Genomic DNA, 24,290 nt, shown 5'->3' on the forward strand with positions numbered 1-24,290 from the left:
TTTTATAACTTCAATTGAGTAAGTTTCATTATGAGAGAGACTCTTGCAAAACGCATTTAGTTTATTGAAAGCAAATGCACCCAAACCCCAGTTTGTTGTTGCCAAAAGGGAAAAAGTAGCAGCTATTTTTGGTACGAGAGAGAGGAGATGGGGCATGCACATGTCTGGGGCAGGAAAACACTGGTACTTTGTTCTTCTGGCTTCATGTGGGTGGTGGTTTCTGTTATTTAGCTGTGTGTTTCTGCCAAGTTGCAAAACATACCTGGTTCTGAAAACCTTGTGGAGGTCAGGGCCGGCTCTGCCGAGCTGGTACCGGGCCCATATGAGAACGCCTCCCACGCCGGCATCTCCAGCACTGGAGAAGTGGGTGGATGCTTCTGGCTTCACACCTTTGAGCGCCAGGGAGGTGACTGGCATTTTTTCGTGACGGGATCTGGACTGAAACCATAGACTTGTTTCGTGCAAGCCACCGAACAGCTGCTGCTTGGCAATACCTTTCACTTGCTAATGGCTGTGGTTGGATTTGAACCAAGTTGCCTCCAGTGGAGGTTGTACCGGTCCCTGGAGCCATCCTGCGCTAAATCCAAAGAGGGTTTGGTTCAGGCTGTGTTCACGTCTTGTAATTAGGAGATCCAGTCTGGTAAAGGCAGTTTTGTTATGGTTGGCGATGAAGGTGTGCATGCAGCTGTGCTGATAGCTTTATGTGTTAAGAGAACTACCCGTCTCATCTCCTCGGCAGCTCTGGACTGCGCTGGCTGGAATTGGGTCATAGGAGATGTCTTCATCTTTTGTGACATGGCTGTAAATTACTTGTCCTCTTGATGGCTCCTGGTGTTCCCCCCACTGCTGGTTCTGGTTAGTGGCCTCTGCTGAAATACGGTTTTGTTTGTGGTCATGTCATCCTGGGAGAAACCTGCTTGAAGTCAACCATGATTTACATGTTTGAGATACTGTCATCTTCACAGCCCTTTGGGGATGAGGAAGGTTACAGTCTCCCCAGTTTCTAGATGAGTAGGTAGGAAAGGAGGATTAAATTGGTAAATTTTCAGAAGTGGGTTTTGGGCAGCTGATTTGAGTAGTCCCACAAAGGGGCGTGGGTTTGAGAGGACCTGTGTTTGGGGTATAGTACTACCCTTCCCTGATCTGATGTCTCATTCTGACCAGATCACTAGACATGTCTGAAAATTGAGGCCAGGGGGGTTATGTGAAGTTCAATGTGTCAGAGCAAGTCTGCTGGAGAGCTGGTGAAGAGGAGTCTCTTTCCCCATGAGTGCTTTGCCCGTTCAGTGTGAGGGCTCGTTACTCCAGATAGCAAAGTTCTGGTTCCCTCCTGGGTTTCGTGCCTGCGAGCAGTGATCCCCCAAATGAGGACCACAGGCTAGATGCAGGGGTACTCAAGGACAGAAATCCAGGGCAATGTGTTCTTTAAAGGACTGTTACCTTTGTGCAGCTGCGTTTGTGCGAACTGTGGCTCACTTTAGTCTTCACTGAGGTTTCAACAGAGAGCAGAGTCAGCTCTTAATGGAGCTAGAAATGAGGTATATTAGCACCCAGTCACCTCTGTGATTAGTGACTGAGGCTTTTGCAGCCGCTTAAGGATTTGGGCATCATGAAGTCATGGATTCTCATCTAGGATGCGGTGGCATAGGCTCTTGCATAGCTTTGAAGGGCCCTTGCTGTGTATTGATGTAGGAAAGTGGTGGAGAATTGCTATTTAGGGCTGGACTTCTGCTGGCACACAGGTGTCAGGGTCTCCAATTTACCTTGTAATGTCAAAGGGATAGATCTTTGCATCGCAGAGGAAGATGGAATTGTGTATCATTAATGAGCGTGGCTAGAGCAGAGATGCTTCCTAAAAGAAGATTGAAGAGAGGAGCTGGCAATACCTTTGGAGCTCCAGACAAAGGGCATGAAAATGCCCACAACAGCCTGGTCAAAGTGAGGGAGGGATCTGCTAGGAAGGGGAGGAGGACAGAAGAGCAGAAGGAAATGAGTGATTTGGCAGTTTTGGGAAGTGAACCCTGACCCCTGCGCACTAGGCAGTGGCGGGACTGTACTGGGAATTGAGAAATCTGGGTTGCACCTCCAGTCCTGCTGCCCACCCCACTTGTCACTTCCCTTCTCAAGGCCACCAGTTCTCCCTTCCTACCAACCTGCCTCTTGCAGCTGGAGGCTCTCTGGGCTATGGGCTGTCCATTATAAAGGGACCGAGGAGGGGGTGCTGCCAGCGAGCGGGCAGTGCTCACGTGGTGCTGCTACCCCTGCCATCTACGCTTTGGGAAGTTCAGAGATGGGACGTGGTTGTGGTTGGGCAGGCAAGAAGAGGCGCTGATTGCTGTGGACCTCGCTGCTAACAGTGTGTGCTTGGCTACTGGTCCGAATTTGGCTTGGAGATGTCCAGAGAAGAGCCCTGCCTGCAGTGGAGAGATGACCGGTGCTAGCGCTGGAGGAAAAGCGGTATAGATGGAGCTATATGGCTGTGGCTGTGATTGCTACCATGGTGCTGGGGCACGGGGGGGGGGTGGGGGTGGGGGTGACGGGACAAGGAGAGCAAAGCGATCGGCATGCTTATGTGCCTGCTGGGTGGCACCGAGGATGCTGATAATGGTTAGTGCTCTCGAGCGCTTTATAGCTGCGAAGCACTGAACAAACATTAACGAATGTAAAGGATAGCAGCTTTGTCTAGTTACAGAGAAGGGAAGTTAACTCCAAATTAACTTTATGATCCGTGAAACTGAAGGTTATTTAAAAAAATAATAACATAAATGGAAATGCTGAAGTTTTCCAGAGTCGCTGAGTACGCTGCTTGTTGTTTAATGCCTTCCATTTCTTCACTCCCAGTCTGTGTTTTTGGCTTGGGAACAAATTACAAGCAATATCAGCTTACGCTTGGATTTGAACCCACATTACTCTTAGTCAGCTGAAATATTTCCCCTTATCGCCGCTCCCATAATGTTTATTTTAGTCCGGATAGCATCATGGCTTTTCTGCTAGCTGTAGGGAAGAAGCCAGTCTTTGAAACACCCCAGCACCTTGGTAAGAAATGATCTCCAAGCTGGTTCGGTTTCTGAATGAGATACAGCTTCATTTTCCACTGAGAGCTTTATGCAAGGCTGTATCCCAGAACGGTTCATGGCGTTAAAAACCCAGGAGGCAGCAGATGGATGAATTGCTGACAGATTTAAAATCGTATGACGAACGTAAAGCATTCAGACGCGAGGCCAAGGCGGGAGGAAGGTTGCAGGGAGAGGTGGAGGCAGAAAGGTCGAGTAAGTTATTCTGGGCAGGAGGAGATGTGCAGGCGAAGGCAGACTCCAGTGGGTTCAGCTACAAGGGGAAGGGAAGGTCTTCAAGAGGAGGGATGTGGTGAGGAGCGTGTTCCCGTCAAAGGGCAGGGAGCCCTCCGTGTCCTGGACTGGTGGCAGGAGGAGGAGGAAGGGGGCCAAGTCCAGCCTCTGCAGCGGTGGTGAGCCCGGGAGGGGCGGGGCTGTCCTGGGAGGAGACAATGTGGTGGGGCCCAAATGGTTTCCTCCTGTGGGAAGTGGTGCGAGGGAGAGTGCCAGCACCCGGGGAGGCAGGGGACGGTGCGGGTATTGTCTCCGGTAGCTGCAGCCCCGGCTGTGGCTCTCCTGGTGCGTCAAGGGAGGGAGAGCCGGCAGGATTTCCTCTCTGCGGTGCTGGCTCCCGGGTTAATAACTAACCAAGCAGTCTAGGTTTATCCTTTCATTGTGGAAGAGAATTATTTACATAATACCACTCAGCGTAATCTTTATTTAGCATTGTTTCCCTGGTGTAACACTGGACTGAGTGGCTGTGCCCAGAAATGCAGTTTCGGCCCAAATACATGGGAAGTTAACCCTTACCACGCGGGTGTGCTTCACTCTGCCTGTGCAGGGAACCGGCTCTAAATGGAAGAAATACTCCAGTGGTGTGCCCATCTGTCACATAGGGGGTTTTTTTGACATTTATGTCTTCTAAACCCTGCTTTCTACAGGCTCTGGGCTGGTGCTCTGGGCTGGTACCTGAATGCTTCTCACCAGCTCCCTAAGCAACACAGTTAAGGTTTGTCCTGTGCATGTTAGGGCAAGAGAGTGGTTTGTATTGCACTCTTCGCTGTCTCTACGTTGAAGAAGGTAGAAGGAAAGAAATGTGTCAGCCTGTGGGTGGAGGATGACAGGATTTGGGAAGGTTCCTGGTGTGGATCATCCCGTCGTCTGTGATCAGTCCCTGAGGACTCGCTGTCTCCCAGGCGAGCAGGTTTCATCCTCCCCGGGGAGCGTGTAATTGAAAGGTCTGGAGGCTGAGGTGGTTGTGTAAAGAGCTGGGGCCTGATTATTGTGGCACACTGTGGTGAAGGACTGAGCCCTGGGATGGAACCATGCGATGGGAGAGTGAATAGGTGAGTAGGATGGCAGGCAAAGCCGAGCTTTCTGAAAATCTGCCTGTATCTCCAGCTGTGCAGTGTGGCTGGAGAGGGCGGAGGGTGTCTTTCCTCTACGCTGTGACTTCTAACAAGCTGTGGCAAACAATGGAAAGTTGGCTTTCTTCTGAAAATATTTTAAAACCTTATAAAATGACTCCAGCAGCTACATTTTTATAGGACCAGGTCTCAGCTGTGTGCTACTTGATCACTTCGTAAATAGCTCAGTCTCTGGCCTCTACAAACTTCTCGAGCACGTACCTCCCGGTGCTGCAGAAACACCGGTTAGCACATGGTTTATCGGTGGCAGCACCTGGCTCATATAGCAGAAGCACTTTGCAGCTCTGCATAAGTGTTTACTGCCGAGTCCGCGTGATCTCTTTGACCTGATGTTGCAAGGAGCCGGTTTTGCGCAGGCTGCGAGTCCCCAGTGATTTACACTGGATTACCCGGTGATACACGCACAGTCCAGGCTGGACGTTGGCGTGTCGTGGCCTTTCCTGTCAACCTTGCTGGAGGGCGATGCAGAGACTGTGTCAGTTTTATGCTGGTGATGTGGACGTTACCCGATCATGCCTGGAACTTGCTGGAACAAAGGTAACTTGTTAACACCCTCCTTGAACCAATTACACCTGGCAGGGTGAGTTTGCATTGGATCAGCGCCGAGACGTGTGACTGCAGCATTCCCGATCCACTGCCTGAAGCCCTAAAGCTTCGTCTACTGACTCGTCGAGCCCTTGCCGTTACCATCATGCGATTCATGATATCATGTGGTATGTAGATCTTGGATGTGTAACAGAGTGGTGGTGTTCGGTGTCAGAGCTGTGCGCTGGGCAAACTTCTCCAGTCGTTTGCCCGGGGTGTTTTTCCTGCATCGAGACCTTAAATAACTGTGTTCCTCTTCTCTGGCACAAGAGTTTCTTCTGTTTGGAGAAGGGGATGACTTTTTCCTGTTGGAAAGACTTCCTTGATCAAGCCCTTGTTTTTCTGCAGGTACCATGTCATATAATTCCATTAATAAACTTTTCAAGCTCTCTCTTGAAAGCAGTTACAACTTTTTTTTTTTGCCTTTGCTGCAGAGTTTCAAGCTCATGCCAGAGTCTCAGCTTCATTTCTAGGTCACTGGTCTGCCCTTTCATTTCCCCCCTCACGCTGAAGTTGGCTGGCTTGTTTTGATTTGGTAATATGTGAGGTGGTGTCCACAGACAAAAACAGGCAGGCCAGTGAAATTCATGTTTCCCTGCAGCCTAGTTCCTGTTGTGTATGTGAATAATAATTTCCAAATGCTGGACCAGAGGTGATTAAAAACTGTCAAAGAAATAAAATGCAGCAAAGTCTGCGTTACAGGAGTCTGTGTATCCAGTGTTTTGGGAAAACTCTCTGAACTGGTGGTGGAAAAAGCCTTCAGTATTCTTATTTAAGGCTTTCTAGTCTTAAATAAATGTCAGTTATTTGGGAGGTGCTGATGAGGCAGCCTGAGCATATCCAGGCTATGCAGGAAGGTGGTTGCCGCGGGCTGTGTGCAGGGTCCTGGGGCCGGTGGCACTGCCTTTCTGCGCTGGCTCTGCAGACTTGTTTGGGATCCTGAGCTGCTGCTGAGATGTTTTTGCATGATGTGGCACAGGCACCTGGGCAGCTAGCTCGGCTGCGGGCTTGTGGCTGGAGCCGCCGAGCGTGACCGGTCAAGGGTAGAGGGGGTGAAAGCTTCTCTGTAGCCCGAGTGGCCGTGAGGAGCTGAAGATCCCCCCCGGGGAGCAGCATGCAGTGTCTGCCGCTTGCTCTGAGCGAGTACGAGTGGTTGTGTGTTACTGAGCTGCAAGGCAATGGATGTTCAGAGGTTTTTATGCAACTCTGGTTTGGGGACTGTGAAGCAGTTGTCATGTCATCAGTTAGATGCATTGAGCATCTTTATTTTTGGAGCAAATGATCCTGCTGACAGCATGTATAGGAGGCGTCAGCCAGCCCTTTTTTCTTCTTCCTCTCTAATTTTTTTATTTTTTTTTCTTCATTTGTAGGTTTTAGTCTTGGCTTGGCTTTGCTCTCTTGACAGGGTAGCTGCTAAAAAATTTTGTTGTGTTTTCTGATTTTTGCTGTGTATGTGTCTTTAGATGCCATGATTAGAGACGCACATAAAGAGCTGCTGCGGTTTTGGTCCAGAACCCAGCCAGCTGCCAGCGGCGTTCCTGAGGGCTGTGTGGTGATGGACTGAGAAACACTGAAGGATTTGGGTTTTCTCCAGCATTATGAAACAAAAGTAGAGAGATGTCTGTGCATACCTTAAGGGTTGTGTTTTGTTCTAACTCTCTCGCTGTGGAAAACTAAGGTTTGCATCTTCTCCACAGGGGTTGGTGCTCAGGAAATCTAGAGCACTTCTATGAATGTCCTAAAACTCTGCCAACAGCAGGTGAAAGCTGAGAAATGGGGAGTTTGGTTGGCCCGGAGGTGGAGGAGTTGTGCTGCAGAGGCAGACGCAAGCGTGCAAGCTCCCTGGTTGCTCCTGCTTCCCCTGCCAAAGCCGGTGTGAGTTTTGCTGTCCATGTCAATGGGACAAGAACTTCAAGCTCCATCTGTGGCTTGCCATTTTTTTCAGTTGTGCTCTTTAAATGTCTGTGGATTTCTTCTCAGCAGGAGCTTTTATTCCCCACACAATGTATCATTGTGTTTGTCTTGCTCTAGTTCCTTGTTTTATGCGGAAACACCTTGAACCTTTGGCTGAGTTGGCAGATGGGTGCGGAGTCAGACCCCTGGCTGCAGATGTGGGGCTGTTCCAGGAAGAGCATGTCTGTGCACGACTCTTCAGCCTTGAGTTACCCACTTGCTGCTTGAGGCATTAGAGGTGTTTGGCTAACGCAGGCACTCCCCTGCGTTTTGATCAGGCAGTCTACACGTACTTATTTTTGTTTTACGGAGGCTGATCCCTAGGGTAAAGAAGGCTGTAGCCAGAAATGAGTGTTCACACTTGCCTTTATGAACTTCTGGAGTATTTTGCCAATTAATTATTAGGTAACTGATGCTAAAATACCTACTGTAAAGGACACGGCCAGGAATGCTGCTAACCTGGGGCCTCATCCTTTCTTCACTTGTTCCAGTTTTGCATAAACTTGATAAAGGTGCCTGTGCTGTCTTGGCCATTTTCAGTCTGCTTTATGAAGCCTCTCAACCAGCAGAAGAAACGTCTAAATAAATACAGCAGCTTTGCCTTGCAGTCTTGCCAAGTCAATTTAGTGTGTATGTTGAAGAGGCAGAACAATTAGTTACAGAGACAAATGGGTCTTCTCTGTGTTCCGCGCTCTCGTCACACGGCCAGCTCCCAGTGTTGCGATAAGCATAACAGTGAAATCTGTATTAAGCAACCAATTAAGGCATCTGCAGAAGAAGGGGAAAAAAAAAAAGTAGCAGCTTAACATTAACCTGCTAAGAAAGGTGGAGCTGAATTGTATCTCTTAATGGGTGTGGGGCTGTCAAACAAGGGTGATTTCTTTTGCCTTTTTCACAGCAGCCAGCTGACTTATTGTAGGCTGAATATCTGGGATATGGGGGCTCTGGTTGTAGTGTTGGCTAAAGGAGTCTCCACCTCCCGTCACCACCGGATTCCTATCACAGTGGTTCTCCCTCCTCTTATTTTTGACCTGAGTAGTTGAATGAACGTCTTCACCAAGCGGTCGTGCTTTTGGTTGGGTTGGCACCACTTTGGGGGTAGTATGGGTGCTGCAAGGAGGGTTGGGGAGCCAAAAACATAAAACCACAGTCCTGAAATTTTCCTCGGAGAGATTTTTCTCTCAAGCTTCTTCTGCGCAGACCTATGCTTATCTCTGACGCGTCTCCCTTTAGCAGGGGATAAGCCAATTTTGCAAGAGGCGATACAGACCCTCACGTAGGGTTTTATTTGCATTCCCGCAGCAGCAGTGATGTCAGCCTGGAGTCATGCTCGTGCAGTATTGGTAGAAGTAGTTTGGTCCTTTCCTGCTGTGGTCTGGGCAGCTGGGAAGGTCTGTGGCATTTGCTCCTTTTCTGTGGGCTGGAAATGGACTGCCTGGTTCAGAAATCTGGCTGGGAGTGCTCCTCCCGGGCAGAATTTGGGCTTTTCACATTGCCCGTGTGCCCGTTACTGCTTTGTGTGTTAGCTGCTGCCTGCGTTACCTTTGTTCCTTGAATCTTGCTTGTGCTCCTTGCAAGACTCAGATAGTCTGTGTTTTTGTGCCGTCAGCCCTGCGTATCCAGGGGAGAGCTGATGAAGAGGAACGTTGGTTAGATGCCATCCTCTGTGCTCTGCAGCAGCTTCTGCAAGCATCAGTTGGGGCTCGGTTAGGCACTCGATGAACAGAAAACGAGAGAGAGGGGAAGAGTCCTTTTCCCAAGAGAATTTAAAACTGCTCTTCTGCAGGAGCTTTGCTGAATTGCAAATTGCTATTTCTCTCCCACTTCTTTTTCTAAATCTGCTGCTCTTCTTGAAGTGGCAGTAGTTTCTACTTGTGTGCTGTAGTACATGGGCGAATGTGTTGCAGTGTAGAGTTGTAAGTAACTGATGTGATGTTGATCGTAAATGGGCAGAGTGTAGCCAATGGTGCTTAAAATATTTGCTTGTTTGGGGAAATGCTGTAACTCTCAGTGGTCTTTTCCCAGGCACTGGATTAGATAAACAAGGTTCAGCTGTATTTGGCATGGTGTTTGGAGAGATGGGCAGCTTTCTGTCACTTCTTTGGCAGGTGGGTTTTGAATTTTTAGCAGGAAACAGAGGATCTTTTTGTTTCTTCCTCCACACAAAAACAAACAAACAAAAGCCAGATGGGGACAGATCTCGGGTGCATTCTGTTTATTTCTGCGTGCTAATGCATCTTCTTGATGTGTCATTAACCTGGTTGCTCTCTGGTGCTATTTTTAGCAGCTTTATGATCTATGGACAAGATGCTCTTCCAGTAATTATTTGTAAGCAGCCCAGCCTGGGGTGGGGGGTGTCCCGGGGCGGTGGGGTTCTCATCCCTGCCCTGCTGGGGGGGGCCTGGAGGAGGTGGACACAGCTCCCCCATCCCCAGTCCCACGCAGGGAAATCTGTGTAAAGCATTACTCTTCAGTTCCTGTGACCATGGTAACCGACTTGGATACATCAAACTTGACTAATTAACCTAATGGAGAGTTGGTTCCAGGCTGAGTCCCTCCCCTCAGATTTCAGAGCAGAACTTGTGTTGTCTGATCCACCACCAGTCCCCGTGGCCAGCGCTGACGTTCTCAGGGTGGTTTCTGTAGCAGGTTTCTTTCTCGGGTCTGTGTGAGCTGGAGAGGATGGCTCTGAACTGGACTGATGTCCTGGGTGCTTCTCTAGCTCTGCATTCCCCTCTGTTTTATAATCTCTTAGATTCCCAGGGGAGGAAAGTCCCAAACTCAGATGGGAAAAACTTTCTCTGATTTTGTTCTTGGACTGGGTGAGGTGAAAGTAAATACTTTTTCTGCATCTCCTCGGTTCTTGTACTGCACTGCAGGATCTCTGCCACCCCGATTTTTGCTGTTTAACATCTGGTCAAGTAGGCTTGAAACAAAACAGCACATCCTGGAGATGTCTCTGCATGTCATTGGGTTTCCTCATCTTAATGTACTAGTTAAAGGCATTGCTACTTTGCACTGTTTCTCCTGGGTTTAATTATTATTTCAGTGATTGGAGCTGCAGACTGCAGCAGGGACTTAAGAGTTCAGCCTCAATTAAAAACCATCCTGTGCCAGGCAGATAGCGGCAGGCAGCACTGCTATTCTCAAGTGTCTCCAGCAGTCCATCTAAACACCATGTGATCGGTTCAGCTGAGAAATCTGAGTAGGCAGAAAGCAGTTTCTGGGATAAACCTTGTGAGTGCTTCTCAAAATAGCCTGAAAGGAAGGTTTTGCTTTCCACAGCCACTCTTGGTCCTTGAGGCTGGTCAGAATTTTAGGTGGATTACTAAATATTGCTAACCTCTGATCTTCAAAAAAATCACAAGATCCTTTTTTTTTCTTTTTGATGCTGCCTCTGGTGTATTTGAACTTAAAGGATTTGCATTTTCATGTTTCTTTAGCCTTAATTGTAAGTACTGGGACCTTCCTTGCTTGCAGTTTCAGCATTTTATATTTTTTCAGCAAAGCCGAACTCACCGTGCAGTTGATGACCTCGTGTTTGACCCTTTGAAATCTCTTGGGCAGCCTGGCAAACAAATGTGCTGTGAGAAGAGCACATGAGAGTAGCCTGAGCCATTACGCTGGTCAGTCATTGACTAGGACTCTTGTTTTTCTTCCTTTGAAGATCTGCTTAATCAGTGGCATTGCAACCCCCACCGCGCTGGGCACCTGGAGGGGTTCGCTGGCTGCTCCCGGTGATGTCCCGGGTGACGTGGGAGACGGCAGGGGGGCTTTAGAGAGTCCAGTGCTGTAATCAGGTTTTACTGGGGAAGAGATTGTCATTGATATCCCTGGGATTTGGCATCTATATAAATACTCGAGCCAAGCTCTATTTAAGTGTGTAGGTTCATGTCAGTTCATTTGCCTGGGAATAGGGTAGGGAGCATCCCATGATTGTGGTCCTTCGGTGTAACTTCTATTCCCAATATAAACCGTAGATGCTGATGAGGTGGGGCTTGCTGCGGGTGAATCCCTGTAACTGCCAGTGCAGCTGGATGGAAGTGATTGCTTCAGATGTGGCTGATTTCAGGCCTGATTGGGAGATGGAGATAAAAACCACGGGGCTAAAACCAGTACCGTCACACTGATGGAGACTAGTGCCTATGGGCCTGGGTGCCGCATGGGTGTCTGAAAGTTTGTGAAGCAGCTCCGAGATCTCACAGTTTTGAGTCTGTTTTCCACCCTCATTTACTCTAATACCTCTGGGTGACATGAGTGTTCAGGAGATGCTGCAGAACTGAATTCACACGGGAGAAATAAGAATAGTTTCTTTTTGTTGGGAGGGGGGAAAAAGTCTGTGTGAAATGCTTGTGATCCTTTCAGATTGTGGTTTGGAAAACGGGAGAAAATTGGTTGTGAGGGCAGACCGGCATGTGGAGAGAGGTAAGATCCTGGCTTTCTGTGGCCTTATTTCATGAACTTTCTTGTCCTTCATGTGTTTGATGTTGGTGGAACTGAATTTTATTGGCAAAAACGTGGTTTGAATGGGTATCTTAAATTCACTCTCACTTGCTTGCCTGAGGGCAATTTTAAGCTAGGTTTCAAGGAGCATCCTTGCTTTTGCTGTGACTTGGCTGGTCTGCTTTCCTCTCCTGGACCAGCTGTCTGCACGAGGGACGTCCCTACAGCAGGCAACGTGTTTCATGCTCGCCGTATACTGAGTGGAAGCCATGAAAAATGCCATTCAGACGACAGTGATTTGGGGTAGCTCTAGAAAATATTTTTCTGCTGGTGGACAGTTCCAAACTATTTCCCTCCACCCCCTGCCCCTTCCCCAAAACAAAAGAAGAGATGAAAGGATTCGTTAGGAATTACTCAGCTCTGCCGCCTGTCTGAGATGTGGCTGTCTGCGTTCATCCCCCAGCTCAGGGAAGGTCAGAGGGCATCTCCCTGGGGAGGATTTGCTGTTGACTGAATTGCACTCTGTCATTATCCTGCTGGATAACGAATGCAGTGGCCTCATTGGCACTGGCTTCAGAAAAAGCACGGTCATCTGCATGCGGCCTTGAGGTGAGAGGCGAAAACCTAAGGAGAGCGGCGTGGAAAAACCTCATCTTGTGGGAAAGATGCGGGACAGACCTAGGCGGTCTGGCACAGCGGTTTGCTTGCTGCGTGGTGCTGAACAGGTCTGTAGCCACCCTGGACCTCTGCGTTGTCTTGCTCTTTCTCGGGAGGTGGGAGGGACGCAGCAAGAGGGTTTAAGGACGAAACCCCTTCTGATGGGGTGAAACTAGTTAGATTTGCTCCCGTTTTCCTCAGTGGAAAACGTAGCATGCTTGTGACAGAGTTTGAGATCTTTTAATGAGGTTTAAACCATTTTTTTCCTGTTTGTTTTGTTTTCAGATAGGTTTCCTGAAAGAAAAACATACACATCCCCCTGAGCTAATTGGTGTGTGATTTGAATTCAGCTGCTACCTTGGAAGAGCTTTTCCAGCAGCTGATCTGAAAACAACCTTTCCCACAATATTGTGGGGATGTCAGTCAATGCTGAAGGATCTTGGAAGTTGCTGGTGGGGAGGAGAGAGATGTGTTTTGTTTGATATGCTGCATCTTTTAGTTCAAGTGTCATAAAATACTCGGAGACATGTGAAAAAGTCCCTAATGGAGAGAGGCTATCAGAGGGATGAAAGTCTTGGTAGCTGGAAATGAGTAAGAAACAGTTGTGGGTGCTGGAGCCCGTTGGGCTGGCTGAGAAAGTAGATAGACCTGAAGAAAGTTTACATTTTAAGCACCAGTTTCAGATGATACCCACCGCCTTGTGCCTTGATCTGCTGGCAGCCGCAGGCTTAGAAGGGCTTGAGGCTGAGCCCTTTCAGCATGTGGTTGCACATCACTGAACTGCATGGGGGTGGCCAGGTGCAGCCCTGTGAAGTAAAGTATTAAGCTTCAAACGTTGGTCTTCGTTGCCTTTAGGCTACGTCGGTTCCCTGGAAGATGCTGTGATAAAATTGCTGGCCCAGGTAATTTGTGTCCTGATGACGAGCAGCAGAGAGGAGGGCAAGAGTTTGTGTCTCTGCTTATTGCTGTCATCCGTCTTGCAATCAGAAATTTATGAAATGGCCTTTTGTGTTACAGCACAGTGTGTGCAAGTGCATATTTAAGTGGTTAGCAAATATATCCAGTTGCTAGATGGGATCACATACATGTGATGGTTCACATCTGGATGTCCTGACAGTACAGTACAGAAGGAGGTGGTCTTAGTGAGTTTTAAATCTTATACCCGAAGCAGGGTAATAATTACTTGAACTCACTGTAATTCTGCCACCAACATTAGAGGATGTAAAATTATCCTGTGCTGTAATAAAACAAACAAAAAAAAATACAGCTGCCTGGAAAATTCTTGTTGCTGTAATCCAGCACAAAGTGTGTGGGACTGGTCATGAATCAGTTTAATTGCTTTTGGGGGTCTGATTCTCCAGATCCTTATCACTGCAAGAAATCCTCCTCAGAAGGGCGGTTGTCTCTGGACTGGTGTTCAGCTGTGCAATGCATGACCAAGTAGTAGCTGTAGCATTTATGAACTAAGCAGAAGTAGATCCCTTTATTCAGGCAGTCCCGTGTAAGCCTTCAGTACTCTATACTAGGCCCCAAATTTGCCTACGTTATAAATAAGTATGTGGCTGCGTGCTTGTGTGTTTCTTTTTTTTTTTTTTTAAGCTGAAGGCAACCCCTTAAGCTCTTTTCTGCAGGTCTGTTCAAGCTGGGGCATGGGGAATTCCTAAGAGGATTATCATGGTTTACTTGATACAGAACTTGAACTTGAGCAATGGCTTATCTTATCAGTGATAAAAGACATGGAAATGAAGTTTATGTAACTGAGGAGGCCTTGAACATGGCTCTTTTTTTTTTTGCCTTTTTTTTGCTTTTTGGTTTTTTTTTTCTGTTCCTTGCTGGAATGACAGATTTCCCAAGTTCTTCCCTGTTCCCAGTTGCAGTGTTTTCTGTTATCTGGCACGTACTGCCCAGGTATTGCCGGTGATAATTTATTTCCAGCACTGTGCTTGGAGTGGTTAGAAGAAGAAAGGGGTGGAGGGGAAGGTCCGCAGAGGATTAGCAAGAGAGCCTGGGCATTACTGCTTTTGCTGGAAAGCTTTGTGTCCAGGCTGGAGAGACTGGTGCCAGTCACGGCTTGGTTGCAAGTTTCTGCTTTATGCTGAGCACAGCAGGTCATTTGAAGAACAGCATAGAGCAGACCCACTTTACCAGTGGGCTGTGAGCATGGGACTGGAAAGTCTCTAAAAGTTGTGAGTAAACTCGAGCCTGAGAACCAGAAAAGGCCCAGGAACAGGGAAAGATTGCCTGGTCTGTGCCCAGTGAATTGGAAAAAGCAAACAAGTGGGGAGGGCTGGGATAATCTCTTTGGTGGCAGCTAGCAAATAAATGCAGACAAATGTCTGCTGCTGTACTCCCACTCTGCTGACCTATTGCTCTGACACAGGGTGGGACAAAACATTTGTGCCTCCGCACAGGGAGGCGGGTGGTGAAACACCCAACTAGGCGTTAGGAAGAAGAGAGGAGCCCTTCCACACTGCTGGATTTCGGCGGGTTTGCTTGCCCTGGTGTCCTACATCCGCCTTGTCTGTGCTGCGTGGGAGGACTTTTATTTATTTTTTTTAAGCTCTCGCTGTCACGAATTGTGACAATGGCACAGAGGTCCAGGCAGTGCTGTGCTTCTTGCAGAAGGACTCAGCAGACAGTCGAAGGCTGGCAGGCTGACAGCACTTATTAGAGGTAACCTTCAGGAAATGCCACACACAGCCCTCGCTGAGCTTTCTGGCTCTGGGCACATACAGTATTTACACCATGCTTCTTGAGTTTCCCTGAAGGCTCTCAGCCTGCAGCTGCCTTTCTCTGCTCTGCCACCTGCCCCGTGTCCTCGTGCTCCAGCGCCTGGGGTTGGTACTGGCTGCTGGGCTTCTCTGGCAGCAACCCACCGCGCTGCAAGGAGCTGTCGACACCAGCTCTTCCTCTGCGCGTGGTACAAAGGCCATCTCCTTTGGCCTCTTAAAAGAGGTGCTTGTGATAATGTGCTTTTGGAGCCTTGGGGAAAGCCAGTGTCAAATTTTCACACTCGCATGTGCAGGGAATGGGCCATTAAGAAGTGCAGCACCTGCACAGCAGCTCCTTCTTGAAATGCAAGGGACTTACATGGGATCAGCTCTTCTGTCTAAGCAGGTGACTTGCTCCGGTGGCTGTGTGTGGAGTTAAAAGCCAAAACCTAAGCACTAAGATTTGAAAACTTTCCTCAGGTTGTCTTGATGGTGTGTTTTCATCCCACATGGGGTGGGAGAAAGGATGTGTGATAATATCTTGTTCTGGTAAATGACAGTGCTAAACAGTGGCACCTGAAATACTTTGTGGTGGTAGAGCCTGGACTGTGTAGGTGTGGGGAGGTTGTGCTGTGCACCGCACTGGGATGTTTGCCTCAAAGGAAGGTCAGGTATTTTCTCTGCTTCCTGGGAGGGAAACTGGGGAATATATATCTGAAGGGTGGGATTATGGGATGTGCACAGGTCTGGCCTTGCTCTGCTTCCCCTCGATGTTCGTCTTCCGTAGATCGAGGAGTGACTTTCCAGCAGCAGCTGGCTGGAGGCTGAGCTCAGGTTCAGTTGCCTGAGTCGGTTCAGCTGCTTGATCCACCCACTCTCATCCTGCCGCTTGTAGTGCGCAGAAGTTGTGTGTTCACTTGATGCTGTGCTTGCTTCAGCAAAGGATCAGCTGTGATCCCTCCCAGGTGGATCTACCATATGAAGAGCAGAAAACTGCTGTCCTCCTGGGTGCCACCCTTCTTGGGGGCAGCGGGAGCTCTGGTGCTCGGGACTAGTGGGGCTACATTCCAGGATGCTCCAAAGCCCATTTTGGCACATGCATTTGCAGAGTGGGAAGCTTTCCCTCTCTGCTACCTTGTGAGCATCTACTGAGTCAGAGAGGAACCCACAGAGGGGCATTAAAATCCCACTTTATTATTGTTAATTTCCAGTAATGCTTATTCCTTGAGAGGCTTGGAGCGACTCATTGCTTGGACTTGCTCAGTGGGGAAGAGCGGGACAGACTGCCTCAAGCTGAGGTCCCTTGGCCGCGTTGGCTGTGAATCCCCTGCTCCTCTAGTGTGGATTTAATTTCCACGGTGCTGCAAATGCTTCCCCAGTGCCCAGCTATCAATTGAAAAGCAATGGGGAGGTCTGTGGGGGGGTGGCGATGGTGGGGAATGACTTGTGGTCTCCATGGCAACCTACAGACGATAAATGGATCAATGTGCTGTTCTGCACCATCTGAAACTCAAGCGGCGCTGGCTAAATCTGGGGGCTGCCTTTGCCTGCCAGATCCTGCTGTGGGGCCATTAGTGTGAGACGGCTCGGCACGAAAGCCTTCCCCCAGCGTGCCTCCGATAACGGGCACTTGCCGTGTTCGCTGCAGAGTATGTGGGGTTTGTGCTGGAAACCCACGCTTGGCTCTGCAGAGACCTGTGGGGTTTTAGGTGTCTTTAGTGTTGTAACACTGTGTTGGGGTTAGGTGCTGTTACGGGCAACTGGCCGGGCGTCCAAGTGCCTGGGATTCAGGGATGGTGAAGAGAAATGGCTTGTTTCCCCTCCACCACTTCTTAAAACCTCCAGCTTGTTCTGCACAAGCAGAGGGAGATTTATGCTTCTCTTTCTGTGAGTTAAAGGCTCAGGATCTTGGACGAGGTTTGTGTTGGGGTGGTGGGTAAGGGCAGCTGCCTTTTGTTCTTGCTTCTGCTACTGGTGGTGTGGATAAACAGAAAATCTGTCTTCTAGGCTGCTGCTCCAGTGTTTTCACAGTGGTCAGATTTACTTAAGAAAAGAAAATATTGATCTTCCTCCACTAGATTTCGTAAAAACTTATCTTGGTATGAAGTTTCCAGTCTGGTGCTTTTTAAACCAGAGTCTCTCCAGTGCCGAGCTCTCATACGTGCTCTGGAGTCACACCTGGCTCAGGGGTTCAGCCGGAGACTCCCCAGTGCTCGGTCAGGACCAGGGGCTGGTGCTGCTGGAGCCCATGGAAGGCAGTGGCCAGCTCAGCCCAGCCAGGTGTGCTCGGCGGCACTTCTTTGGGCCACGCTTTTCTGGCCGTGTGATGGGATAATCCCAGGTATCCCCTGGTGCTTTGAGTGCTGCAAATCTAAGGGGCCCCTTCCTTTCGGTGTTGAAGGTTGGCTGCGGCGATGAGGATCTGTGCAGGCGAGCTCATGATCTGAGGCGCTGCCTGGCCTCTGCTGCTCTTGCGTCTGGGTGCATCAATGCATTTCCCTCACGAGGGGAGGAAAACTGTTGCTTTTCGTTTTTACAGAGGGGCCCGGAGAGATGAGTTGCCAGAGGCTGCATCTGAGGCTTGTGATGAAGCTGGGAATCCTTGCAGAGCTCTTCAGTTCAAGTTTTCTGCCCATACTTTTATCTGAGATGAAAACTGGTGTCTGTAGGGCTCTTCTCACCTTGATTTCCAAATGCCTCTGAGGATGATTGGAGGGACTTGGATTCCTCAGCCAAGTCTGTTTGGGCAGGGATGCGGGTACGTTTCATTTCTAATTCATAGTGTTATGTTTGTAATTTTGTTAATGCAGACAGGGAGACCTGCTGTCTGCAGTGGGGTGGAAAATCCCCAAAGTATGCTATGAAACCATTTGTCTGTTGTGGTTCTGTCTGTCCGGCTCTGCCCGTAACCTCTGGCATGCCCTGCAAAGCTGTTAACGGAGTGGTGGCCTGTAACACGTTCAGGCACCCGTTTCAGAGATTGCTATTGCTGCTTATAAAGGCTCGATTGTGGGACAGTCTGGCCAGATATCTGAGCTCATAATTCTGTGTGGTGCATCACTGAAATGTCCAAGAAATCTGCCATCTCTGTTGCCTTGCGAATAATTTATGGGTCTCTTGACTCCAAGCTCATAAAAATCGATAACTCTTCTCGGTTCTTGTTTTTTTCAGCAGCAGCTTGGTTAAACTCTCCCATTCTTTTGAGCCGCTGATGTTGAAAGGCCATGGCTTGTTCGCTTACCTGAGCCATGTTTTCTTTTTGCAGCAGAATTGATCCAGGCTTTTGCACAGAGCTGTCTGTCACTGTTCTTCACCAGGACATCAAGCTCAGGTTACTGCAGGAGGGAATCGTCCTCCCTTACGCCTCTTCCATGGGCTGTTGCGAGTCTTTGCTGTTAAAACTCCTGCTCCGGGGGAAAGCTGTAGGGCTCAGAGAGGTCGAAACGGTTTGATTTTTCCGCTCAAGCACTATGGTACCAGCTAACAAGAGGTGAAAGCAGCTGCTGGGAACGACTGGCAGCAGCACGAGGCCAGTTCCTGCCAGCAGACCTACAACCCCCTTAGCCCAATAATTTGGATATGGATATGTTAATTTATTCCTGCAATTTCTAGGCCTGTCTCTGAACGCTAAAGGGCTCCGATGATCTTTGCTCCCTGTCAGGCTTGGAAACGAAGCCTGAAGTGTACCAGTAACAGCTGTGCCCTCTGTGTTGGGTTATTATCCTTTCAGAATTTAATAACGTGACACCCCTTTTTACTGGATAGCTTTTCCTTCCCTCTAGGAACAGATCAATAACAGACCTTGTATCTGCTATTTGGATGTAATTGCTAGTGTCAGCTGATGTCTGGTGCTGTTTCTCCAAACAGCCCTGGGAAGCACGGTGGGCTGCGGGGAGCGAGGATTTCTTTTCCAGGCTGGTGCTGCACCACATCTGCAAGCCTGAAATGAAGAGATGGTGTCGGAGAGAAGTTTTTCGCTGCTCCTTTCTCTTCCCACTTGCCTCTTGCGATACGTGGGCTGCATGTTGGGGAGGGGGAGAGAAGCCTCCAAAGACAGTGGCGGATAACGGCGTATGAGCCACGATGCCGCCTTTGGAGGACTGCAAGGAAATTAAAGCTGACTGCTTAGTGATGGTCTTGGTCTGCAAAGCATACAGATTTCCGTAGGTTAGCTGTAGATGAAGGATTCAGCTTTGCATGGGGAGCGGGCAAGGGGGCTCTCCGTTGCAAACAATTTATTCTTCCTGAGTCTTTAGGGTAATTGAAGAGGGTAATTGCTGTACTTTCATGCATCTAATCCATGGGTTGCCTGGGGAGGAAGGAGGAAATGATTCAAGTGCGGTGCAGGGGATGTGTGTGCAGGTTGTAAAAAGGGGAGGTTTACTCCAGGGCTGCTTGTCCCCTGCCTGGTCCTCCCTCTTCCTTGCTCAGGTTTCCTTCTCCCTGGTTGCAGGGAGCCTTTGCTGGGATAACTGGAGGGATGCATAGCTGTTGGGAAGGAGAGAGGGTGAATTGTGGGTAGTCTGAGGACTCTTTCTCAAGGGAGCAGTACTTTTTTTTTTTTTAAGTGAGTGGGTTTGAGGTGAGGATTATGTGCATGGGAATATAGTACTTGGAAAATACAGAAATATAGTAACTATAAAAAGTCTGCAGTATCTAGAACTAAAATAATACTTTATAAATACTTCCTAGCAGTGGGGTTGGCCTGTGTAATCCTACAAGGAAAGAGAAGCAGAGTGATTGATGGTTGGCTCCATCCTGCTTTATCCCTAGACGCAGAGTGCCGTATTAAATATGACTGTCTTTTGGTATCACACCCTTAACGGGAGGCATAATATTAGGTTACGGTCTGTGTGGCTGGCTGGGGGAGGTCCATTGGATGGCATTCCTGCCTCACTTCAGTCTGTGGCAAAACTCCCGTAGATGGAGTCCAGGCCAGGCTCTTGCTCTGTGTATTTGTTTAATCGCCCTGTCTCCAGAGAATGCAGAACTGCCGGGAAATGCGAAACCATTTCATTAAAAATACTTGACACCCATTTTCCTAGCTGAAAGCTGCGTGCTATTGTGGGCATATTTTTGTTTATTTATAACACCTGCACTTAGAGCTGTGCAAATCATCTGGAGAATGGGATGAGTACCTAAAACTGGGGGGGGGGAGGTATTTGGAAATATAAAACCTGCCCTGTGCAGCTGCATGTGCTTCCACCGACCAGAGCCATGACCCACAGTTGGCCTGTGTTATGTACTGCACTTGCCCCTCTCTCTTTTTATTTTTATTTTCATTATTATCTCTATTTTTGTACCCAATTAAACTGGGAGATGGAGGGGTGGGAGAGCGGAACAAGACAGATGGATATAATGGGGCTAAATCCTGCCCAGCTGTTTTCTCAGCAGCCATCTCCCTTACAATCCCAAGGAAATAAATGCTTCTCTTGAGGGTCCTGATGGTTAATGATGATTTGAAGAGCGCACACAAACATCTCTGCAGATGCAGCCTGCCTGCGAGATTCCGGTCGTGCAGCGAGCCCTGGGACCCCGCTCCTCTTGCTTTCAGTGCGATGATAAATCATTCATAGCCTCAGCAAATGCAATTCTCTTCCTCACGCTGCACATAAACAGTCCAGGACCCTGAAGAAAGCCTGCATTTGTAGTCCTTGGAGGATGAGGCAAGTGCTGTGACAGCTGGGAGGATCTGAAATTAAAGTTACAGGAAGGGCTCTGAGTGCATGGGTGTTAAAGCAATTCTGTATGGGTGGTGTTTTGTTTTGTAGCTGTCCCAGGGTGATGAAGGGAGAATAGGGATGTGCTCTTCTCATGTCCTGACAAATCAAAATTAGTGCTGTGCTTAGCCCTTGTTTTGTAGGGATCTGATTGCAAACATCGATTGTGATGCCTTGTATGTGGCTGTTGTGCTCAGGTGATGAGGGGAGAGGTAAAGAGGTGCTGAGGTGGAGAAGTAGAGGGACGTGCAGTCCTAATTGTAGTTGTGCAAAACACAGGTTCACAAAGGTCTCCTGGTTTGTTTGGTTTTTTTTGTTTGTTCCAGCCTGAACAAGTGGGTGGGTGGGTGGAAGGTGGGCCTGCAGCCAACTGTAGCTTGGAGAAGCAGCCTTGCCCAATGCTGTCCCCAAAGCAGGGACAAGTGGCAGCCGTGTCCACATGAGCTCCTTACGCTGAAGCTGGTGTGGAAACAGAGGGTGTGAGGGAGGAACGGGACCCTGTGTGGACACCAAAATCTCAAAGCTTGTTGCTTCAGACCTGGTTTGAACACCCCTGCTCTCCTGGTGAGCTGAGCTCCCAGCCAGCATGGCGCTGGCCCCGGTAATGTCCCTGCTTGCTTCCCCCGTGTGCAGGCGGTGTGTTGGCTGGTTGGTATTCCAGCCCTAATCCCCTGGAAACCCCGGGCAGGAGGAATGCCCTTGGCCATCAACAGCTGCCAGCTCCGGCCAACGCGCAGAGAGGAGGGTCACTGGGCTGGAATAACTCTGGCTCTTTCTGTTTCAAACAGACATCCAGCCCTTAGACTTCACTCCTGTCTGTGAACTAATTTGCGTTTCTCGTTATGAGTGTCGCACAACGAGCTACTATAGGGAAAGGGAAAAACGCACATGCACCTACACACGGTCTAGAAATATGTCAGTCGGGCTTGCTGAGAAACTCAAGCCCAAGCATGACCTACTTTGAGACTGTTATAATCTGCAGGGGAATGCCCTCTGGATTAGATCAGCATGATCCTATCAATTTGTGCTTCGGGCTGGAGGAAGCACTGAGTTGCTTGTTTTCCCCTTTTGCACATGAAATGAGGAAAGATTTTTTTCTTGGTGTTTTTTTTGTTTTTTTTTCCTCCTAGCACTCAGAGTTGAGACCAGAGGAGGTATGTTTGGCAAGTACAGCAGCCTGGACTCTGCTTTTCCAATATCGGTCTGTGCTGAGCACCTCCTTGCTGGGAGGCATCTGTACCGCGGAAAAGCAAAGTCCACCCTTGTTTGTGTCTGCTGGATGAAGTTGATTGGCAGAGGTTCTGGTCCTGGGCATGGAAAGGTGCCTCAGCCGATCTCCCCAGTACCCTTTTGATATTCAGCTGTTTCAATCTGTTTGTTTGGGTTTGTTCTTTTTGTCTAATCTGCTACACTGAGAGACAATTTAATAAAATGTGAGAAATTCTCTAACCCTTGTCTTTCCCCTCTTGTCACCAGCCATTGTTTATGTAGGAGCTAGAAATCTTTATTTTTCCCAACTAACAAATTGCTTCCAGAGCTCAGCAAGGATGTGCATATCCACAGCAAGAAGGAAATAAACAGGGAGGCTGCATTTAATTTCAGCGTCTGCCAGAAAGGGGGAACCCAGCACTTGCCAAGGAAAGATTTTTGGAATAGAGGTGCACCGCACTTAATTTTCCAGGAGACTTTCTGAAAATAAAGAATCTGGAATGGAAATAAAGCTCGCTGTGATGAAGAGAAATCGCTACCCGTTGGCTGGGAGTTTAGCCTTTGATTGCAGAGGTAGCTTTGCCTCGGGTGACTCTGGGGGGCTTTCAAAGAGGCTTTTCTCCCATCTGCAGTACCTGGCACAGCAAGAGGAATGAGGAGCAAGGGGTGTTCGGTCCACTGGTGTGAATTGTTCTGCCAGACTTCAAAGAGACGTGGAAATACCTAATCTGTCGCTTTCAAAGGGAGGAATAAAATATTCTGATAGATTCTAAATGGAATCGCATCAGCGGTGCCTCTTCCACCGCTGCCTTTGAGCTGCTCACTGATCTTTCTGATTGGGGTAATGCAGTGAGGAAGATACAGTATTCCCTCGAGGGGAGCAGCTTGTGAACATTACTGTTCAGTCAGCCTGAAAAGCTCTATTACAGACAGATTTAGACCCGTCTTTGTGTGCTGAGAGGCACAGCCTGGCTTCCGGGAGCAGGCTTTGTCTGGAGGACAGGTGCACGTTGGGCTGAATTATATTTACCCTTTTTATCTCTTGCGTGTACCACTTTCACCTGCCGTCTCGGGGAGGGGGTTGGTGAAAGGGTTAGAGCAGGCTGCGGCGGGGCCGCTTGTCTGGTTTGTGGGTCCCAGCAGTGAGGCATCTCTCCAGCAGGACTGCAGCATCGCTTGCATCGGTCAGGTTTTGGCAGCTCTCCAGGCACCTAATGAGCTGTCCTCCGCGAGACCGGGAAGGTGAGGGGGGGAAATAGATTTGCAAACAACCTGACTAGTATTGATTTTCTTCATTTCTTGCATGCCCCGCCAGGTTTCTGTGCACTAGCCCGGCAGCTGTGGGTTGAGCTCATTGCTGGTGGGACTGGAACAAGCTCGCAGTGTGGCTGTGGGGTGAGCTGGGGGGCTGCCCTGCTGTGGCCGTGGGGTTTCCCCCTGTAAGTGTCAGGCTCAGTTTGTTGTCACTGCGCAATTCCTTCAGATGCGGTTGCCGGGTTCAGAAATGGAAGGGGTTGTGCCTGATGTTGACGACTTCTTTTGCTATCTTTGTATTTCCATGCCCAAATACTTGAATTTTGGTCCTGAGAGCCTGGTTTTGCAGTGAAAAACACTGGGTGCTGCATGTGGGAAAAAGTCCCAGGAGGTCTCTGTGTTACTGGGAGCTGCTGAAGACAAGTGGAGGAGATTAAAGTCAGGTGGATAAACCATCAGCCTCATTGAATGTGCTGCGGGAGCGTCTTCAAGGTTTTGTCTGTTTCCTTAGTTCTGTAATAGCTTGCACTGATCTAGAGGGGATGTCATGTAGGAGTTTTTGGAACAGTATGAATATGGAAAAGAGAGAGGGTTTCCTGAAAGCACAGTACAGATTGTTCTCTGTGTCTCAGTTACGCTGGCGTGTTTGAGAATATATCTTTTCTCTCCATCATTGTGCTCTTCATGTCCATCCCTTGAGGAATTTCAGCAGTTCAGCCTTCACATAGATCCGTTTCTTCCATGCTTCCCTGTAGTGGTCGTGTCTTGGGTGCTGCCGTGCCTCCCAAGTGTCCTGGAAAGGCCACAGGCTCCCCTGTCTTGCTCTGCAGAAGCAGCACAGCTGGAAACAGCAGTACATGCCACAGAGTAAGTGCTGGCTGCTCACTGACATACTGTGGGATTGGGCTGCATCGGGGAGTTTTGGGAGAACCAGGCTGTAAACTTGTACTGCAACACGACGGGGAGGCATTCCTTCGAGATAGCCGTGGAAATCCATTGCAGGGTGGTTTTGGTGCCCTGGCTGCTGTAAGAGGAGCAGGGCTGATTCCTTTTGTGCCTTGAAGCTGTGTATCTCTTCTCAGCACTCAGCAGGAGGGAGTACACGTGGTCATGTTCCTGGGGTCACAGCCGCTCCCGTGGGGGCTTGAGCTGCTGCGTACGGAGGGCAGGGATAGTTCTTCATGGCCAGTTTCTGGATCAGGCCCGGTCGGGTGGGAGAGTGCCTTCAAGGCATCTTCACAGCTGCAGCAGAGGAGCCATGGTCACACCAGTAAAAGC

At 49.0% G+C, this 24,290-nt stretch overlaps 1 protein-coding gene across 11 annotated transcripts in view; it reads left to right on the forward strand.

The window, feature by feature from the left end:
* The window catches only part of NCOR2 (nuclear receptor corepressor 2), a 255,422-nt gene that overhangs the window by 2,139 nt on the left and 228,993 nt on the right, over window positions 1–24,290 (forward strand). Inside the window, exon 1 of one of the 11 annotated variants that reach the window (XM_054843761.1) lies at window positions 2,333–2,457. The exons of the other annotated variants lie outside the window; for them this stretch is intronic. The gene's annotated coding sequence lies outside the window, so the exon portion shown is untranslated. Of the gene's footprint in view, window positions 1–2,332; window positions 2,458–24,290 lie in introns of those variants that run through there. 11 annotated transcript variants of the gene reach the window in all.

The sequence above is a fragment of the Grus americana genome, chromosome 16 (assembly GCF_028858705.1).
Source record: "Grus americana isolate bGruAme1 chromosome 16, bGruAme1.mat, whole genome shotgun sequence".
Taxonomy (NCBI): domain Eukaryota; kingdom Metazoa; phylum Chordata; class Aves; order Gruiformes; family Gruidae; genus Grus; species Grus americana.